This window comes from Athene noctua, chromosome 33 (assembly GCF_965140245.1).
Source record: "Athene noctua chromosome 33, bAthNoc1.hap1.1, whole genome shotgun sequence".
Classification (NCBI taxonomy): Eukaryota; Metazoa; Chordata; class Aves; order Strigiformes; family Strigidae; genus Athene; species Athene noctua.
This window is the reverse complement of record NC_134069.1, coordinates 1,202,247-1,218,484: the sequence shown is the minus strand read 5'-3', so window position 1 is coordinate 1,218,484 and position 16,238 is coordinate 1,202,247. Positions and strand designations below refer to the sequence as shown.

General features: G+C 54.8%; 1 long non-coding RNA gene and 1 pseudogene across 1 annotated transcript; one reads left to right on the top strand and one right to left on the bottom strand.

The window, feature by feature from the left end:
• Positions 1-186: 186 nt before the first annotated feature.
• On the top strand, positions 187-2,565 carry LOC141972525 (uncharacterized). The gene is made up of 3 exons (XR_012635408.1): positions 187-329; positions 1,177-1,564; positions 2,162-2,565. It is a non-coding gene; the product is annotated as an uncharacterized LOC141972525 (long non-coding RNA).
• Positions 2,566-8,317: 5,752 nt separating this feature from the next.
• LOC141972464 (E3 ubiquitin-protein ligase PHF7-like) overlaps positions 8,318-16,238 on the bottom strand; it is a 32,949-nt pseudogene continuing 25,028 nt past the window's right edge.

Genomic DNA, 16,238 nt, shown 5'->3' with positions numbered 1-16,238 from the left:
AGAAGTGCAGGAAGAAGAGAAGGAAGAGAAGGCAGCCGCGCCCGCCCCGACCGGCGCCGACTACAAAATGGCGGCGGCGACTGCGGGGGGGAAAGCGCCTTCCCGCCCTGGGGCCGTCACGCCGCGCCGGCCCCGCCCCCTCGCTGGCAATGCCCTCACCCGCCATGGCGGCCGCGGCGTCGCCCCGCACCCCCTCCGCGTCCTGCGCATGCTCCTCTCTGGCCCCGCCCCCTCGCTGGCAATGCCCTCACCCGCCATGGCGGACCCCGCTCCCCTCAGGGCCACCGTGATGGCGGCGGCGGCGGCCCCGGCAGCTTCCCCGGGCTCCGGTGAGGCGGGAGGGCGGGTAGGGGAGCCCCGGGGTGGGGGGGCCCTCGGGGGTGGCGTCGCGCCCGCGTCGCGGCCTCCCCCCGCCCGGGGGGTGTGAACCCGGCGGCTCGGGGGGGTCGGGTCCTCCCCCCCCTTCCCCTTCCCCCCCTCGCCTTTCCCTTCCCCGCCCTTCCCGGGGGTCACCGGGGCCGTGACGTCCCGGCGAGCACGGGGGGCGCGGGCCGGCAGCGGCAGCGGGGCCAGGCGGGGCCCGGCGTCCCTGGGGGGCGGCGGGGGGGTCAGGGGCAGCCCCCAGGGACCCCCCCACACCTGCCCCGAGGCAGCGCCCGCAAATCCCCCCACAAACCCCCACGGGGACGTTTCCCGGCCCCGCAGAGACCCCCCCAGGTCCCCCCCAGCCCACAGAGACCCCCAGCCCCGGGTCACCGAGGGCCATGGCCCCCACCAGGGCGGCCCCACGTGGAGGCGCAGGGGCTGGAGGAAGTTTTGCACCAGCCCCACGGGGGTGTAGGCCCCCAGCCCCAAATCCTCCAGCCGCTCCTCCCCTCCACACCCCCGGCGGGAGGGGGCCTCTGCCCCACAGCCGGGGGGGGTGACAAGCGGGACCCACAGCAGGGGGGTCCGGACTGAAACCAAGAAACTCCCTCACCAGTCGGAATCCAAAGGCACTGCTCGGCGGGAATTCCTGATCAGCAGCGCTGGGGTCGCCCTGGGCTTTCTCCACCATAAGGGCTCCCCCGAACTAGCGGGGGCCATCAGTTTACACACCCGCCAATCATACACAGGCGTGAATTTCCTGGAAAGGGGTGTTTTATGATCACGACTTCCCGGGATTCCTTTGCGCAGCCCCAGCATGCCCAGTGACAAGAGAGTGAGGGGCCTCGGTGGCCGAGGGCAGGAGTACGGGCTCTTCTTCGCGGGGTCGGCTCTTTGTGGAGCAGGAGCCGTGAGGAAGGTCCAGGTGTCGTCCGCCTGCATGGGCGAGATCACCCTCCCTAGACGGTATCTCCGGGCCCTTGTCTTCGAGTTGCCCTTAGCTCGGTTGCCCAAGCACCCACCGAAGGCTGCTACCGGTGAGGTGTATGGGGAGCGTTTTACTTTTGTCCACGCAGACCAAGAGGCCGACGGAAAACCGCTGAGGAGTCGCTGGGGAACAAACACGAGCAAAACCTTCCTGCCTCGCAGTTCAGACTTCATCAGAAATTCCCTGGTTTGAGCCCTTGCAAGACCCACGGTGGGCTCTGTTCGCCCCGTGGTGGGGTGGGGAGGAGAAGGGGGGTTATAGGGGGGTCTGAACTACAGCCCCTGCCCCCCCCTCCCCTTGAGCCCCCCCGCCCTGCCCCAAGTCCCCAATCTGCCCCCCCCGAGCCCCTGTCCTGCCCTGTGGCCCCCTAGACCCCCAACGTGCTTTCCCAGAGCCCCTGTCCTGCCCTGTGCCCCCTAGACCCCCAACGTGCTCTCCCAGAGCCCCTGTCCTGCCCTGTGCCCCCTAGACCCCCAACGTGCTCTCCCAGAGCCCCTGTCCTTCCCTGTGGCCCCCTAGACCCCCAACGTGCTTTCCCAGAGCCCCTGTCCTGCCCTGTGCCCCCTCCAGACCCTCAGTCTGCCCCCCCAAACCCCAAGTGTGCCCTCGCAAAATCTCTGTCCTGCCCTGTGGCCCCCACTATGACTGCCCTAAGACACTCTGTGTTCCAGCCGCTGTCCCCAAGACCTCTCGGCCCTGTGACCAGTGGCCCCTTCTCCCACCACACCCTCCCCCTCCCCTCGACCAGGCTCGGGGTCACCCCTCGGAGTGACTCTTCCCCTTTGTGCCCCCCTTGGCTGCCTGCAGCCTCACTTTGCAGGCGCTGGGCCTTGCCCAGGAGGCGGGGTGGAACCGAAGCGTGGTGAGCTGTGGAAGGCGGCAGCTTCATTCAACAGCTAAGACAAACATGGGTGGTTGTGTGCAGTCGGGGGGCGTGGGCAGGACCGAGCAGGCCGTTGGCACTGAGGCTGCCGTTGGCTCAGCAGGCAGAGCCCCTGCAGGAGGTGGCCGTGGTGCACTGCAGCCTGCGCTGGATCCTCTCCCTCCTGCTGCTCAGGCCTTCCCTCAGGTTCTGCAGGAGCTCCTGCAAGCAAGTGAAGAATTCCACCAACTTCTGGGGTAGAAGGGGGCGGGAGCTGAACCCGCCTGATGGTGTTGGTGTTGGCCTTGGCCTCTGAAGGGGGGTTGAGGGGAAGGCTGGCCGTGGCATTGGAGCAGCCGTTCCTGCTGGGGGCAGCCCCACCTGTACTAGGATCCACTCGTAGTAGTGCTGAGTGGAGGTGTAGATTCCGGGCCGTTTCGCTCTCGCGCAGCCTCTCCCCCAGCTGGTCACCCCAGCGAGCCAGAAGTAGTCAGCACTCCTGTCTTTGCAGAGGAGAGGACCGCCGCTGTCCCCCTGCGACGGAGGAAAGAGGGTCACGGTGGTGTCGGGTGGCCGCTGGCAGCACTGGGGCCGGCTCCTTCTCTCTGCCAGCACCCCCAGAGCTGTGTCCGCGGCACAGAGGCGCTGCTCAGGTGCTGGGGCCGACAGGACCTTGTCTGGGAGGGGGTGGTGGGCCCGTGGGGTAGGGCTGGCGCTCATCTCTGCACAGCGACGCTGGCCGGGTGCAAGAGGGATGTTCCAGGCTGGGAGCCGGACCTCGGGGCTGCCAGGAGCGCTGGGTGGGCTTTCTGGGCAGAGTCCCGGGCCTCTGGGGCAAGTGGGGCCCTGGGCAAGGACCTGCAGCCGGGGAAGGGGAGCCCCAGCAGCGGTGGGGACCCAGCGGTGGTGGGAGGGCGACTGGCCAGGCACAGCCCGTGCCGGGGGGTGTCTGGGCGGCTCTAGGGGGCTGCCGGTGCCGCTGGGCGCTGCCTTAGAGTCACAGAATCCCAGAATCCTTCAGGTTGGAAAATCCCCTCGGGATCATCGAGTCCAACCCTCAGGCCGACTCTACAAAGTTCTCCCCTGCCCCTCATCCCCCCACAGCTCATCCAAATGGCCCTTAAACACACCCGGGGATGGGGACTCTCCCCCCTCCCTGGGCAGCTTCTTCCACTCTCTGACTGTGGGAGACATCGGCCTGTCAGCCCTGCACAGCCCCTGAGCAGCAGCAAGGCTTTGATGAGGAACAGCCCTGGGGAGAAAGATCAGAAACTGCCGAGTTGTGCCGAGGCGTCAGGGGAAAACGAGGGACAGCTGCCACCCTGAGCTGTGGGAAATCCTGACCCGTGAGGAGTTCCCGCCGCGTGAACAGCGCCTGAGCGAGCAGGGGATTGGTCTGCACAGCGTGTGAGAGTGCTCTGGTGCTGATAGGAGAAAGGATTGATGGCTGTCCAATTGCCGATTTGCTAATTGTGAAGTAAGAGCTTTGGGGAGTGCATAAGTATGTGCTATTGTAATAAGAAAGGGTCTTTCCTTCCGCTCTTCGGTGCAGAGTCCGTGCCCCGGTTGCCACAAGCCTGGATCCAGCCTCACCTGGACTCCTCTCTGAGAAGGAGTTGCGAAAGCAAGGGGATCTGTTCTGAACCTCGTGTCTCAGCGGGAGCTCTTCCTTACCCTTTGTACCTCTCCCATTAGGCAGAAACCTTTGACCAAGTCTGGGATTGAGATTGAATCTACCTGCATCTAAGCTCCATCAGGAGTTGAGAAAGCAAGGGGGTCCATTGTGAACTCTGTGACTCAGCGGGAGGTCTCCCTTACCTTTTTCTGTTTCTGGTCTCTGTGTAAATAATTTTAAATAAATTTGAACTTGATTTTCCTTTGTATGTTTCTTCCAGGTAGTAAGGAATAGAGTGAATGCTGCCACCAGACTTTGCAAAATCACCCTTTTATAACATCACGTTGAACTCACTTTTTGCTAATACCTTCCACAGCGACTCTTCAAGTGATCTAAAACACTCACCCGCAACACACCCGCCCGGGGCTCCAAGGGCCCTGGGCACCCCCTGCCTGGCGGCGGCCTGGGCCAGCTGGCAGGTGACAGCGGGGACCCGGGCAGGCTCACGGGGCACTGGCAGCGCCGTGACAGGGGGCAGCGCTCAGGCAGGGACGGCGGGGACATGGCTGGGGGGGTGAAGCCCCCGCCGGGCGCCTCCGACGTCCTCGGCGGCTGGATAGGGACCCTCTCTGCAGGGGGAGCGAAGAGGGGTGACGGGGTGAGAGCCGGGCGGGCAGAGCTGGCGGGGGAGTTCCCTGGAGAGCAGGAGCCTGAGGAGGAGCGGGAGCCTGCTGCTGCCCCTGCCGTGGGGGTTGGGCGCTGCGGGGTCTCTTTGGGGCAAACAGGGTTTTGGGGGTCTGGCCCCACGGCCATCATTCCACCAGCACCTGCTTCAGCCAGCCTTACGAGGTTTTGCTGCTTCACCCCACAACTCCCCAGCCCAGCGGTTCCCATCCTGCTGTTCTGTCTCCAGGGATGATTTCCCATCCCCACAATGGTTCCCCTCCCAACAGCTTCCCGTCCCAGGGATGGTTTCCCATCTCAAGGACGATTTCTCAGCCCCGCGATGGTTTCCTATCCCGACACTCTCCCCACCTCCATGATCTCCCATCGCAAGCATGGTTTTCTGGGGGGAGGTGAATTCTGTGTCCACGGGGAAGGGACAGGGCAGCGGTGGCCCTGCGATGCTGATGTGTGTGCGCTGCCCCATCCTGCCCCGGCAGTGGGGATGAGCGGGGGGTTGGGGTGTGGAGAAGTTTTTGGAAGATAACGGCCACCTGGTCCTTGATACCGACATGGTAACTCTGTGCTAGCTGCCCCTGTGTAAAGAACTCACTGTTCAATGTTCCTCTCTGGCTGCCACTGCACAGAGAGCTATTGTTCAGCAAATTCCTTACCTAGAGATATGGAGTGAAGTTGAAACACTGAGTAGGAGGTCCATAGGCTCGTGCTTCTTGCGTGTGCTTCTCGCGTTGTACCAATGAAATATGAGTTATATTGTGTGGACAGTGGCTTAGAACCAATCACAGCTTGTTTAGCTGTATGCGATCACGCCCTAATAGTATATAAGATGCTCTGTGCTTAATAAAATTGGATCGAGCTGGCAAACCACATTGGTGTTATTCTGGATACCCGGGCTGTATCCGTCGACACATGATCATGACAGCCCTCGTTAGCATATTGAGGGTGTTAACTTTAATATGCATTTCGTGGATAATGAAGTAAAGTTCATTCACCGGACACATGGCCCTTGAAATCTGCCCAGGTGCCCCAGGGCAGAGCCGTCCTGTCTCCACAGGGCTCCCTCCCCCAGCTGTATGGGGCAGCGTTATCAGCTTCGGCCTCCACAGGATGCACCCTGCGACTCAGAGTTTTGTCTTGTGAGTGTTTGAGGCATTTCTTCGATCAGCCTCAACTTTTGCTTTCCCAGGCTGTTTGTCTTAGTTTCTCACAGGCCTGGTTTCTCGTCTCTCACACAAACATATAACCAAAAACAATTTTAACATGTTTAAAACTAACTTTATAAAACCTAAACATTTTATAAACTAATTTTGAGGCTCTGACGAATCAGTAGAGGGACGCAGCGATATCCTCCAAGAAAAGCAGTTACAGGGACAAAAGAAAAGTATAACAGTGATAAATAATAGCCAACAGGGAAAAAAAGACAACATGAATCAAAACTAATGCTAGAATGCCATCCATTTTTTTTTCAGTTATAAACAAAAGATATCACAAACTGATTAGGGCCCTGCAAATCCACACAGTCGGCTGCTCCAGTCTGCTGGGGTCGGGATCAGCATGCGCAGAGGAAAAAATAAGGCTTTCCACCCCTTTCCCCATCCTAAAGCGCATGCGTCATATGAGCCTAGAAAATTCTATTTTAATTTTAAACCAAAACAAATAAACAATACTGCTATTTCTAACAATTATTAAAGCTAATTAACTTTATAGAACAAAGGCATCTTATAAACTAAATTTGAAATTCTGGAGAGTCAGCAAAAGAACACGAGGGCAGTTGAGGTTCAGGCAAAACAAAAGAACATGGGGGTTGAGGCTCAGGTAAAAGAGCGGAAGAGGTCGATGGTTGAGGTTCAGGAACAGCGGCACAGGAGGACGATGGTTGAGGAGGAGAGGCAGGGGAGCGCAGTGGTTGTTGCTCAGGCGAGGTGACAGAAGAAGGTTCAGGCGAAGCAGCAGAGGAACGTAAAGGTAACTTGGAAAACTGACATTCACACCGACAAAAAAGGAACATTACAAAAACAAATAAGGCGATAGCCGATAAAACAAGGACTAAAGCTAATGCGGAAATGCAATCCATATACATGGTGCGATAAATTCCAGAGCTCCAAAATGGTGGTCTGACTCGCCTGAGGGGGGGGGGGGTGTTTCCATCTCCGCAGCAAGAAAATGGATTTCCACACCCCAGCCTAAAGCGCATCTGTTGTTTAGGCCTAACAGCACCTATCCTAAATATAAACAAGGACACACGTGTGTATACATAAGGTTTAAATGATTGGTACAGCGGCAGACTTTGATTGGCGAACAGCATGAATCTGTTTTACACCATCAGGTGAGGCAGTAGATGTAATTGCACGTTGGATACAACATGTTGGATTAACTGAACAAAGCAAGGGATGATACAGGGCAAAAACATCAAGGCAGCAAATGCATGTAACAGATAAAATAAAAGCTGTTTTACCCATGGTGCTCCGGGTAACCAAGACCATAAATCACCACTCCAGCCATTCCATGTTTGAACAGGGACGTGGGCCAGTTTCCTAATGTCTGTAGTTCGCTGAAGGACTACTTCACCTACATCGTCTATTTCCAAACAATTAGAAACATTTCATTTTCCACACACCCCTCCCTCTTCTGCTAGTAGATAGTCCAACACCACGCCATGCTGAAGGATTGCAGTGCGCATCTGTTGAGATTGTTGGGTTAAAATGTCTATAGCATTAGCAGTTTTATGGGCAATAATTTCTAAAACTGCTTGTAGTCGACTCATGCGATTCAAATTACAAATCGGTTCTCTTGTCCCTGATATTGGTTCATTGGGATTCCAGGTTGCAGGCCCGTAATGCTTAATTATTCTTTCGGGAGGCCACTCATTTTCTCCCCACTTTTGAGTTCTACCAATTTTGAACAGATCGCTTGCTGCGGACAATCCTTTTGTCCCCTAATTTGTCATATAGTCTTATTCCCAATTGAGGACCATCTGCCTCTGGAAGAAGGAAAAACAGAGGGCGAATAATCCCTATAGAACAAATCCCTGACCGGTTTGCTGGTGGGTGTTTGTAGGCAGTACATCCACAAATCCAATAATGGCCTTTCTGGGCTTTGGCACCGTTTGCAAATGGTCCAGCTGCAGTTTTTTGGAATTTGAAAGTAAGTTGTGTTTCTGTCCCCCAAGGGGCTAAAGAACTCATTAAGGTAACCATTTGCTCGAGCGGTACAACACCAGGCACCAGTGTCATTTTTCCACTCACAAGCTCGATGATAAAAATAATCTTCCCGTAATTTAGCATACGCAGTTTCATTTTTGTTTGACCAAAACCCCTGAAATCCTTTGTTACGCCCATTTTCATCAAGCCACATCCATATATAAACACCTCTATTTTTATTCACCAATTTCTGTCTGAGGGTCCACTGACACTTGTTCCCACATTAACCCCGCCCTTCTGGGTGCGATTTAACCAAAATTTACCCATACTAGGAAATTGCATTGGCCATGTTTCACTACCATCCCAGGTGGTGTTACCAGTTTCACTATAGTTACTTACAATTTGTGCTGGGGTGAGGGGTGTAGGGACCCACGGCTAGCTTGACAATCCTAGAGGTCCTCCACAAACCCAGCAGCGACTTAAAGGTTTGGCTTACAGGTTTTGCTAACAAAACAAAGTCATTATCCTCAAAGGGGGTGTTATGGGTTGGGTGGGGAGATGGGGAATTGGTTTTCCTTCACTCCCATAGGTAAATGCACAAATATTATAATTAAAAGTAGCATATGCATCCTAACCAAATTATACTAAAATCTGCATCTGCTTCACTTCTTCTGTGCGTGCGTCTGTGTCGCCTCCTTCCTCCTGAAAGTGAAACAAAAGAACAAATTTGCTTCTCGGGTTAGAAAGAGGGAACAATCCACCTAGTGTGAATCTTGTGAGTTTTCCCACAGGCATCTTTTGCCTTCCAGGTGTATTTATTAAGGGCTGTGTCCAACACCCGTGGCACTTTGCCCACTGTGGGGAGTTCAACCAAGACAGGTTGTCCTGGGAAATGGGATGGATTGCTGGCCTGGTCGGGACCATGTGGGGCTGTGCTCCAGACAGACGCTTCAGTTGCCTCTGGCTGGGCAGCTGGCGTCCAACTGTGCACTAAATAGGCTGTGGGTGGCAGGCCGGGCTCCAAGGCAGCTCTGAATAGGACCTGTCTGGCCAGCGGTGACAGTCCACGAGGGATGCAAGTCGGCTCTGCCTGAACTACCTCTTGTCCAGGCGGACTCTAAGTTGCCTCTGGCTGGCCAGGTGGTGTCCAGCTGGGCCCGGGGTTGCAGACCAAAAGGGCTGAAAGACAGCTCTGAGTTGGATCTGGCTGGGCAGCTGGGGATGTAGGGCTCTGGGTGTCCTGCACGGTTGAAAGAGGGCTCTGAGGAGGCTCTGGCTTGTGGGCTGGTAAAGGAAGGTGGCATCTGGCTCTCTGGCTACTGGGCTAGGGAAGGAAGGTGGCCTCTTGACATATGGCAAATCAGCTAGGTAATTAATGACGCCTCTGGCTTTCTGGATAACGGCTAGGAAAGGAAGTTGGCCTCGGACTGTCTGGCTGACGGGCTAGGGAAGGAAGGAGACCTCTGGTTTTCTCTTCAATGGGCTAGGGGAAGAAGAGAGCCAGAAGCCACCTTCCTTCCCCAGCCCATTAGCCACAGAGGTAGAGGACATCTTCCTTCCCTGGCCATTAGCCAGCGAGGCAGAGGCATCCTTCATTCCACAGGCCATCAGCCAGAGGCCACCTTCCTTCCCTATTATATAACCAGAGAGCTAGAGGCCACCTTCCTGCTTTACTAGCCACAGAGCCAGAGCCCACCTTCTTGAATTAATTAGCCAGTGCCAAAGCCACCTTCCTTACGTTCTTTGCCAGAGAGCAAGCTTCCTGTGCTCTTAGCCAGAGACGCATAGGCCACCTGCCTTCCCTTGCCCATCAGTCCATTAGCCAAAGGCCACCTTCATTCCCTAGCCCATTAGCCAGAGAGCGAGAGGGCACATCACATCACTAGGCTGTTAGCCAGAGAGGCAGAGGCCACTATCCTTCCCTGGCTGATTAGCTAGAAAGCCAGAGGCCACCTTCCTCCCCTAGCCAATCAGCCAGGGAGACAGAGGCCACCTATGTTCCCTAGCCCATTAGCCAGTGGCAAAGCTCTTTCCTTAGCCCATCAGCCCATTAGTCAGAGGCTGCCATATTTCCTAGCTCATTAGCCAAAGAGCAAACGGCCACCTTCCTTCAGTAGCTGAAGAACCAGAGAGACAGAGGCCACCTTCCTTCCCTATACCTGTAGTCAGAGAGCCAGAGGCCACCATCCTTCCCTCGCCATTAGCCAAATAACCAGGGTGGCTTCTGCCACTCTCTAATATTCTAGGGAAGGGGCCTGTGGCTCTCTGGCTCATGGTATAGTAAAGGAAGGTGGCCTCTAGATATATGGCTGATGGGCTAGGGAAGGAATTTGGCCTCTGGCTATGTGGCTAATGAGCTAGAGAATGAAGGTGGCCTCAGTCTCTCTGGCTAAAGGGCTAAGAAACGAAGGTGGCTTCTGGCTCTCTGGGTATTGGGCTAGGGAGGGAAGATGGATTAGGTCTGTCTGGCAAATGGGCTAGGTAAGGAAGGTGGCGTCTGGCTCACATGCTAATGGGCTAGGGAAGGAGGTGGCCTCTGGCTCTCTGGCTGATGGACAAGGGAGGAAAGTTGGCTGCTGGCTGTTTGGCTAATGGGCTAAAAATCAAAGGGGGCTTCTGGATCTCTGACTTAATGGGCTAAGGAAGGAAGGTGGCCTCTGGCTCTCTTGCTATTGAGCTGGGCAAGAAAAGTGGCTTCTTACTCACTGCCTGATTGGCTAGGGAATGAAGATGGCCTCTAGTTCTCTGGCTAATGGGCTAAGGAGGGAAGGTGGCCTCTGGCTTTCTTGCTGAGGGGCTAGGGAAGGAATGTTGCTTCTGGCTCTCTGGTTAATGAGGTAGAAAAGTAAAGTGGCCTCTGGCTCTCTGGCTATTGGACTACGGAAGGAAGGTGGCCTCTGAATATCTGCCTGACAGCCTGGGGAAGGAAGGTGGCTTCTGGCTTTGTGGCTAATGGGCTAGGGAAGGAAGGTGGCCTCTGTCTAGCTAATGAGCTAAGAAGCCGAGGTAGCTTCTGGCTTTCTGGCTAACGGGCTAGGGAAGAAAGTTTTCCTCTGAGTCTGTTTGATGATCTGGGGATGGAAGGTGGCCTCTGCCTCTCTTGCTGATGGGCTAAGGAAGGAAAGCAGTGTCTCCCTCACTGGCTAATGGGGTCGGGAAAGAAGGTGGCCTATCTCTTTCCGGATAGAAATCAAGGTGGCGTCTAGATCTCTGGCTGGTGGGCTAGGGATGGAAGGTGGCCTCTGCCTCTCTGGCTAGAGGCCTAGGGAAGTAAGGTGGTTTCTGGCTCTCTTCTTTCCCTAGCCCATTGAACAGAAAACCAGAGGCCACCTTCCTTCCTTAGCCTATGAGTCACAGTGCCAGAGGGCACCTTCCTTTCCTAGCCCATTAGCAAGTGAACCAGAGGCAATCTTGCTTCCCTAGCCATTATGCAGAAAGCCAGAGGCTGAACTAATACCGTAGCTGATTAAACATATATAAAGAGCCCACCTTCTTTCCCTAGCCCTTCAGCGAGACAGACAGAGGCTGCCTTCTCTAGCCCATTATCCGTTGAGACAGAGGCCTCCTTTCTTCTCTAGCCCATTAGCCAGAGAGCCAGATGCCTCCTTCCTTCCCTACTCCATTGGTCAGAGAGCCAGAGGTCACCATCCTTCCCTAGCCCATAAGCCAAAGTTCAACTTTCTCTCCTAGGCCATTAGCCAGAGATCCAGAAGCCATATTCTTTACCTATGCCATTTTTTAGACAGACAGAGGCCACCTTCTTCCCTAGACCATTATCCATTGAGACAGAGGCCATCTTCCTTCTCTAGCCCATTATTCAGAGAGCCTGATGCCTCCTTCCCTCCCTACCCCATGAGCCAAAGAGACAAATTTCCACTTTCTCTCCTAGCCCATTAGCCAGAGATCTAGAAGCCACATTCTTTTCTTATCCCATTGTTCAGACAGACAGAAGCTGCCATCCTTCTCTATCCCATGAGCCAGACATGGGAATTTTCCGTCCCTAGCCCATTAGCAGGAGGGCCAGAGGCCACCTTCCTTCCTTAACCCTTTATCCAGAGAGCAAGAGGTCACCTTCCTTCCCTAGCCCATTAGCCAGGGAGACAGAGGTCACCTTCCTTCTGTAGCCAATTAGTCAGAGAGCCAGCAGATGCCTTCATTCCTTAGCCCATTAGACACAAAGAGGTCACCGTCCTTCCCTCAAAAATCAGCCACAGAGCCAGAGGGCAACTTGTTTCTCTGGCTGATGGGCTAGGGAAGGCTGATGAGCCAGAGGCCACCTTCTTTCCCTAGGCCATTAGCCATAAAGCCAGAGATTCCCTTCCTTCTGTAGCCCCTTAGGTAGAGAGCCAGAGACAAAATACCTTCCCTACACTGAAGCCAGAGAGCCAGAGGCCACCTTCCTTCCTTAGATCATCAGCCAGAGAGACAGAGGTCACTTTCCTTCCCTAGTCCATTAGCCAGAGAGCCAGCAGCAAAATTCTTTCCCTAGCCCTGTAGCCAGGGACCAGAGGCCACCTTCCTTCCCTAGCTCATTACCGAGACTGCCAGAAGCCACCACCTTCATTAGCCAAATAGCCAGAGACACAGAGGTCACCTTCCTTCCCTAGTCCATTAGCCAGAGAGCCAGAGGGCAACTTCCTTCCCTAGCCAATTAGTCATTGAGCAAGAAGCCTCCTTCCTTTAACAGCCCATTAGCCAGATGCCTCCTTCCTTCCCTAATGCACTAGCCAGAGAACAACAGGCCACCATCCTTCCTTAGCCCATTAGGCAGAGAGCCAGATACCTCCTTCATTCCCTAGCCCATCAGACAGAGGCCACATTCCTTCCCTACCCCATTAGCCACAGAGCCAGAAGCCAGCTTTCCTCCCTAGCCCATAGGCCACAGAGCCAGAGGGCAACTTCCTTCCCTAACCCATCAGACTACCTTCTGCCCTGGCCCATTTTCGAGAGAGACAGAAGTCGCCTTCATCCCCTAGACCATTAGGAAGAGCCAGAGGTCACCATTCTTACCTAGACCGTTATCCACAGAGACAGAGGTTACGTTCCTTCCCTAGCCCATCAGCCACAGAGACAGATGCCTCCTTCCTTTCCTAGCCCTTTCGCTAGAGTTCCAGAGACGTCCTTCCCTCCCTAGACCAGTAGCCAGATAGACAGAGGCCACATTCCTTTTCTACTTCATTAGTCAGAGAGCCAGAAGCCACCTTCTTTCCCTACTCCATTACTCAGAGAGCCAGAGGTCACCTTCCTTCCCTAGTGCATTAGCCACAGAGCCAGTAGTCACCTTTATTCCCTACCCCATGAGCAGGAGAGACAAAGTTCAGCTTTTTCTCCTAGCCCATTAGCCAGAGATCCAGAAGCCACCTTCTTTTCCTATCCCATTCTTCAGACAGACAGAATCTGTCATCCTTCCCTATCCCATGAGCCAGAGAGAATGACGCAAATTTCTTTCCTTAGCCCATTAGCAGGAGAGCCAGAGGCCACCTTCCTTCACTAGGCCATAAGCCAGAGAGACAGAGGCTGCCTTCCTTTTGTAACCCATTAGCCAGAGAGCCAGAAGCCGCTTTCATTGCCTTGCCCTGTAGCTAAAGTGCCAGAGGCACTTTCCTTCCCTAACCCTTTATCCAGAGAGGAAGAGGTCACCTTCCTTCCCTAGCCCATTAGCCGGGGAGACAGAGGTCACCTTCCTTCCGTAGCCAATTAGTCAGAAAGCCAGAGGCTGCATTCTTTTCCTAGTACATTATTCAGAGAGCAAGAGGCCCCCCGTCCTTCCCTAGCCTATTAGCAATATAGCCAGAGGCATATTTCCTTCCCTATCCCATGAACCATTGAGCCAGACGCCACCTTCCTTTCCTAGCCCCGTAGTCAGACAGCCAGAGGCCACCTTTCTTTCCTAACCAATTAGCAGGAGAGCCAGAGGTCATCTTTCTCCTCTGGTCCATTAGCCAGGTAGCTAGAAATCACCTACCTTCCACATACCACCAACCACAGGCCACCTTCGTTCCCTAGCCCATTAGTCAGAGACACAGAGGCCACATTTCTTCCCTAGCCCCGTAGCCATAGAGCCAGAGGCCACCTCCCTTTCTGAAACCATTAACAGAGAGCCAGAAGCCACCTTCCTTCCCTAGCTCATTAGTCAGAGAGACAGAGGCAGCCTTCCTTCTGTAGCCCATTAGCCGGGGAGCGAGAGGGCACCTTCCCTCTTTAGCTCATTAGCTAGAGAACCACAGGCCAATTTATATCCCTAGCCCATCAGTCAGAGAGCCAGGGGCCACATTCTTCCCTCGTCCATTAGACATACGCCCATAGGCTGCCTTCCTTCCCTAACTCATTAGCCAGTGAGCCAGAGCCCACCTTCTTCCCTAGCCCATCAGCCAGAGAGCCAGCAGCCACCTTCCTTCCCTAGCTCATTAGTTGGAGAGACAGAGGCAGCCTTCATTCCATACCACATTAGCCAGAGAGACAAACTTCCTTCTCCAGCCCACTATCAGGAGAGCCAGAGGCAACCTTCGTTTGCTAGCCCACTAGAGAAAGAGCCAGAAGCCACCTTAATTCCCTACCTAATTAGCCAGAGCCGGAGGCAAACTTCATTCCCTAGCCCATTAGACAGAGAGCAGGAGGTCAACTTCTGTCCCTAGACCATTAGTCAGAGAGCCAGAAACCACCTTCCTTCCACAGCCCGTTAGCCAGAGTCAAGTTACCTTCACTAGCCCATTAGAAGAGAGCCAGAGGCCACCTTCTTTCCCTAGCCCATTAGCAGGAGAGACAACCTCCCTTCCCTAGCCTATTAGACAGAGAGACAGAATCGACCTTACTCCCTAGCCCATTAGCCAGTGATCCAGAGGCTGCCTTCCTTCCATCGCCCATTAGACAGAGAGACAGAGGCAAACTCCCTTCGCTAGCCCATTAGAAGGAGAAACAGAGACCACCTTCCTTCCCTAACACAATAGCCAGAGAGACAGAGGTCAACTTCCTCCCCTAGGCCATCAGCCAGAGAGCCAGAAGCCACCTTCCTCCCCTAGGCCATTAGACAGAGCCAGATGCCGCCTTTCTTCCGTAGCCCATTACCCAGAGAGCCAGAGGCAAAATGCCTTTGCAAACCCTCTAGCAGAGATCCAGAGCTCACCTTCCTTCCCTAGTCCATCACCCAGGGAGACAGAGGCCTCCTTTCTTCCCTAGCCCATTAGGCAGAGAGACAAAGGCAACTTTCCTTCCCTAGCCCTGTAGCCAGAGAGCCAGAGGCCACCTTCCTTCTCTAGCCCATCAGCCAGAGCCTCCTCAGAGCTCTTTCACCCGTTCAGGACAGACGGACACCTACATCCCTAGCTGGCCAGCCAGAGCCTACTCAGAGCCTCATGGACCACCCCTAGCCAAGAGAGCCCACTCAGAGCATTCCTGTGACACGGACAGACAGGTCAGAGCCCTGAAACCAGCCAGCCATCGCCACCCTGGAGATGTCTTCACGTCTGGCCTGACACCCAGAGCTGACTGAGCTTGGGAGAGCCACGTGGACATTAGCTAGCCATCCAGAGGCAACATAGAGCCCACCCAGACCATAGGTCAGCCAGGTGGAGTCTGTTCAGAGTGTTCTTGGACCCCAGCTCACCAGCCAGATCCTACTGAGAGCCCTTTTGGCCTGCAGGCTGCCAGCCACAGCCTACTTGGAGCCCTCTTGCTCCAAAGCTGCCCAGCCAGATCCCACTCAGAGCTGTCTCTCAGCCGTTTCGGCCCGCCACCCAGAGCCTCCTTAGACCCCAGCAGGACACCGCCTGGCCAGCCAAAGGCAATGTGGAGCATCTCAAGGGAGCCAGGAAAAGAGGAGAATTTCCAGGATTAATCTCTTGCCCCTCCAGACCACTGCTAAGTAGCTGAATGCTTTCTAAATCAAGTCTTGCTACCCAGGAAGCCTCACCCATCACCTTTATATTCCAGTCCCTCTCTACTTTATCACTTTGCTACTGTCATCCTGCAATTCCTTACAAAAGCTCGACCATAGCTGAGAGAATGAACAGGAGCCCAGTGTTACACCTTCCTGCTATTTAACGCACTTCAGCTGTCAGCTGACAGTGAGATGGACCAAGCTCCCTTCCAAGGGTCTGCTGGAGATTCCCCAGCTCCACATACTCTAACCTCCTGCTGTGGCTCCTGCCTTCAGTATTTACAGCGTATTTACCCTTTCCCAGCATCTGATCTCTGCTATCCTGGCGTGGCAACTTTGCAACTCCTTCTTTACTCTTTTTCTGGCATCTGGAGCACATTCCATAGAAGCATTTGGGTTGGAAAAGATTTTTAAGATGATCAAGTCCAACCATAAACCCAGCACTGGCAAGTCCACCACTAGTCTCCCTGGACGTTCGCAGGAATTGCTTCTCGGAAAATCATCTATGGATTTCAAATGCCAGGAAAGGGCAGGGAGGGGGAGTTGGATTTGCAGTTAGGACACCTGCTGCATTTTTCATCCTCAGCCTCCACAGCATTTTCTAGACAGAGCAAGAGTAAGCTAAGCCCTCACGTACACACCGTGCAGAACAGAATTCAGGCCGGAACAGCCCAAAGGCCCTCTGCAAACCAAGGCGGGCAAGGCCA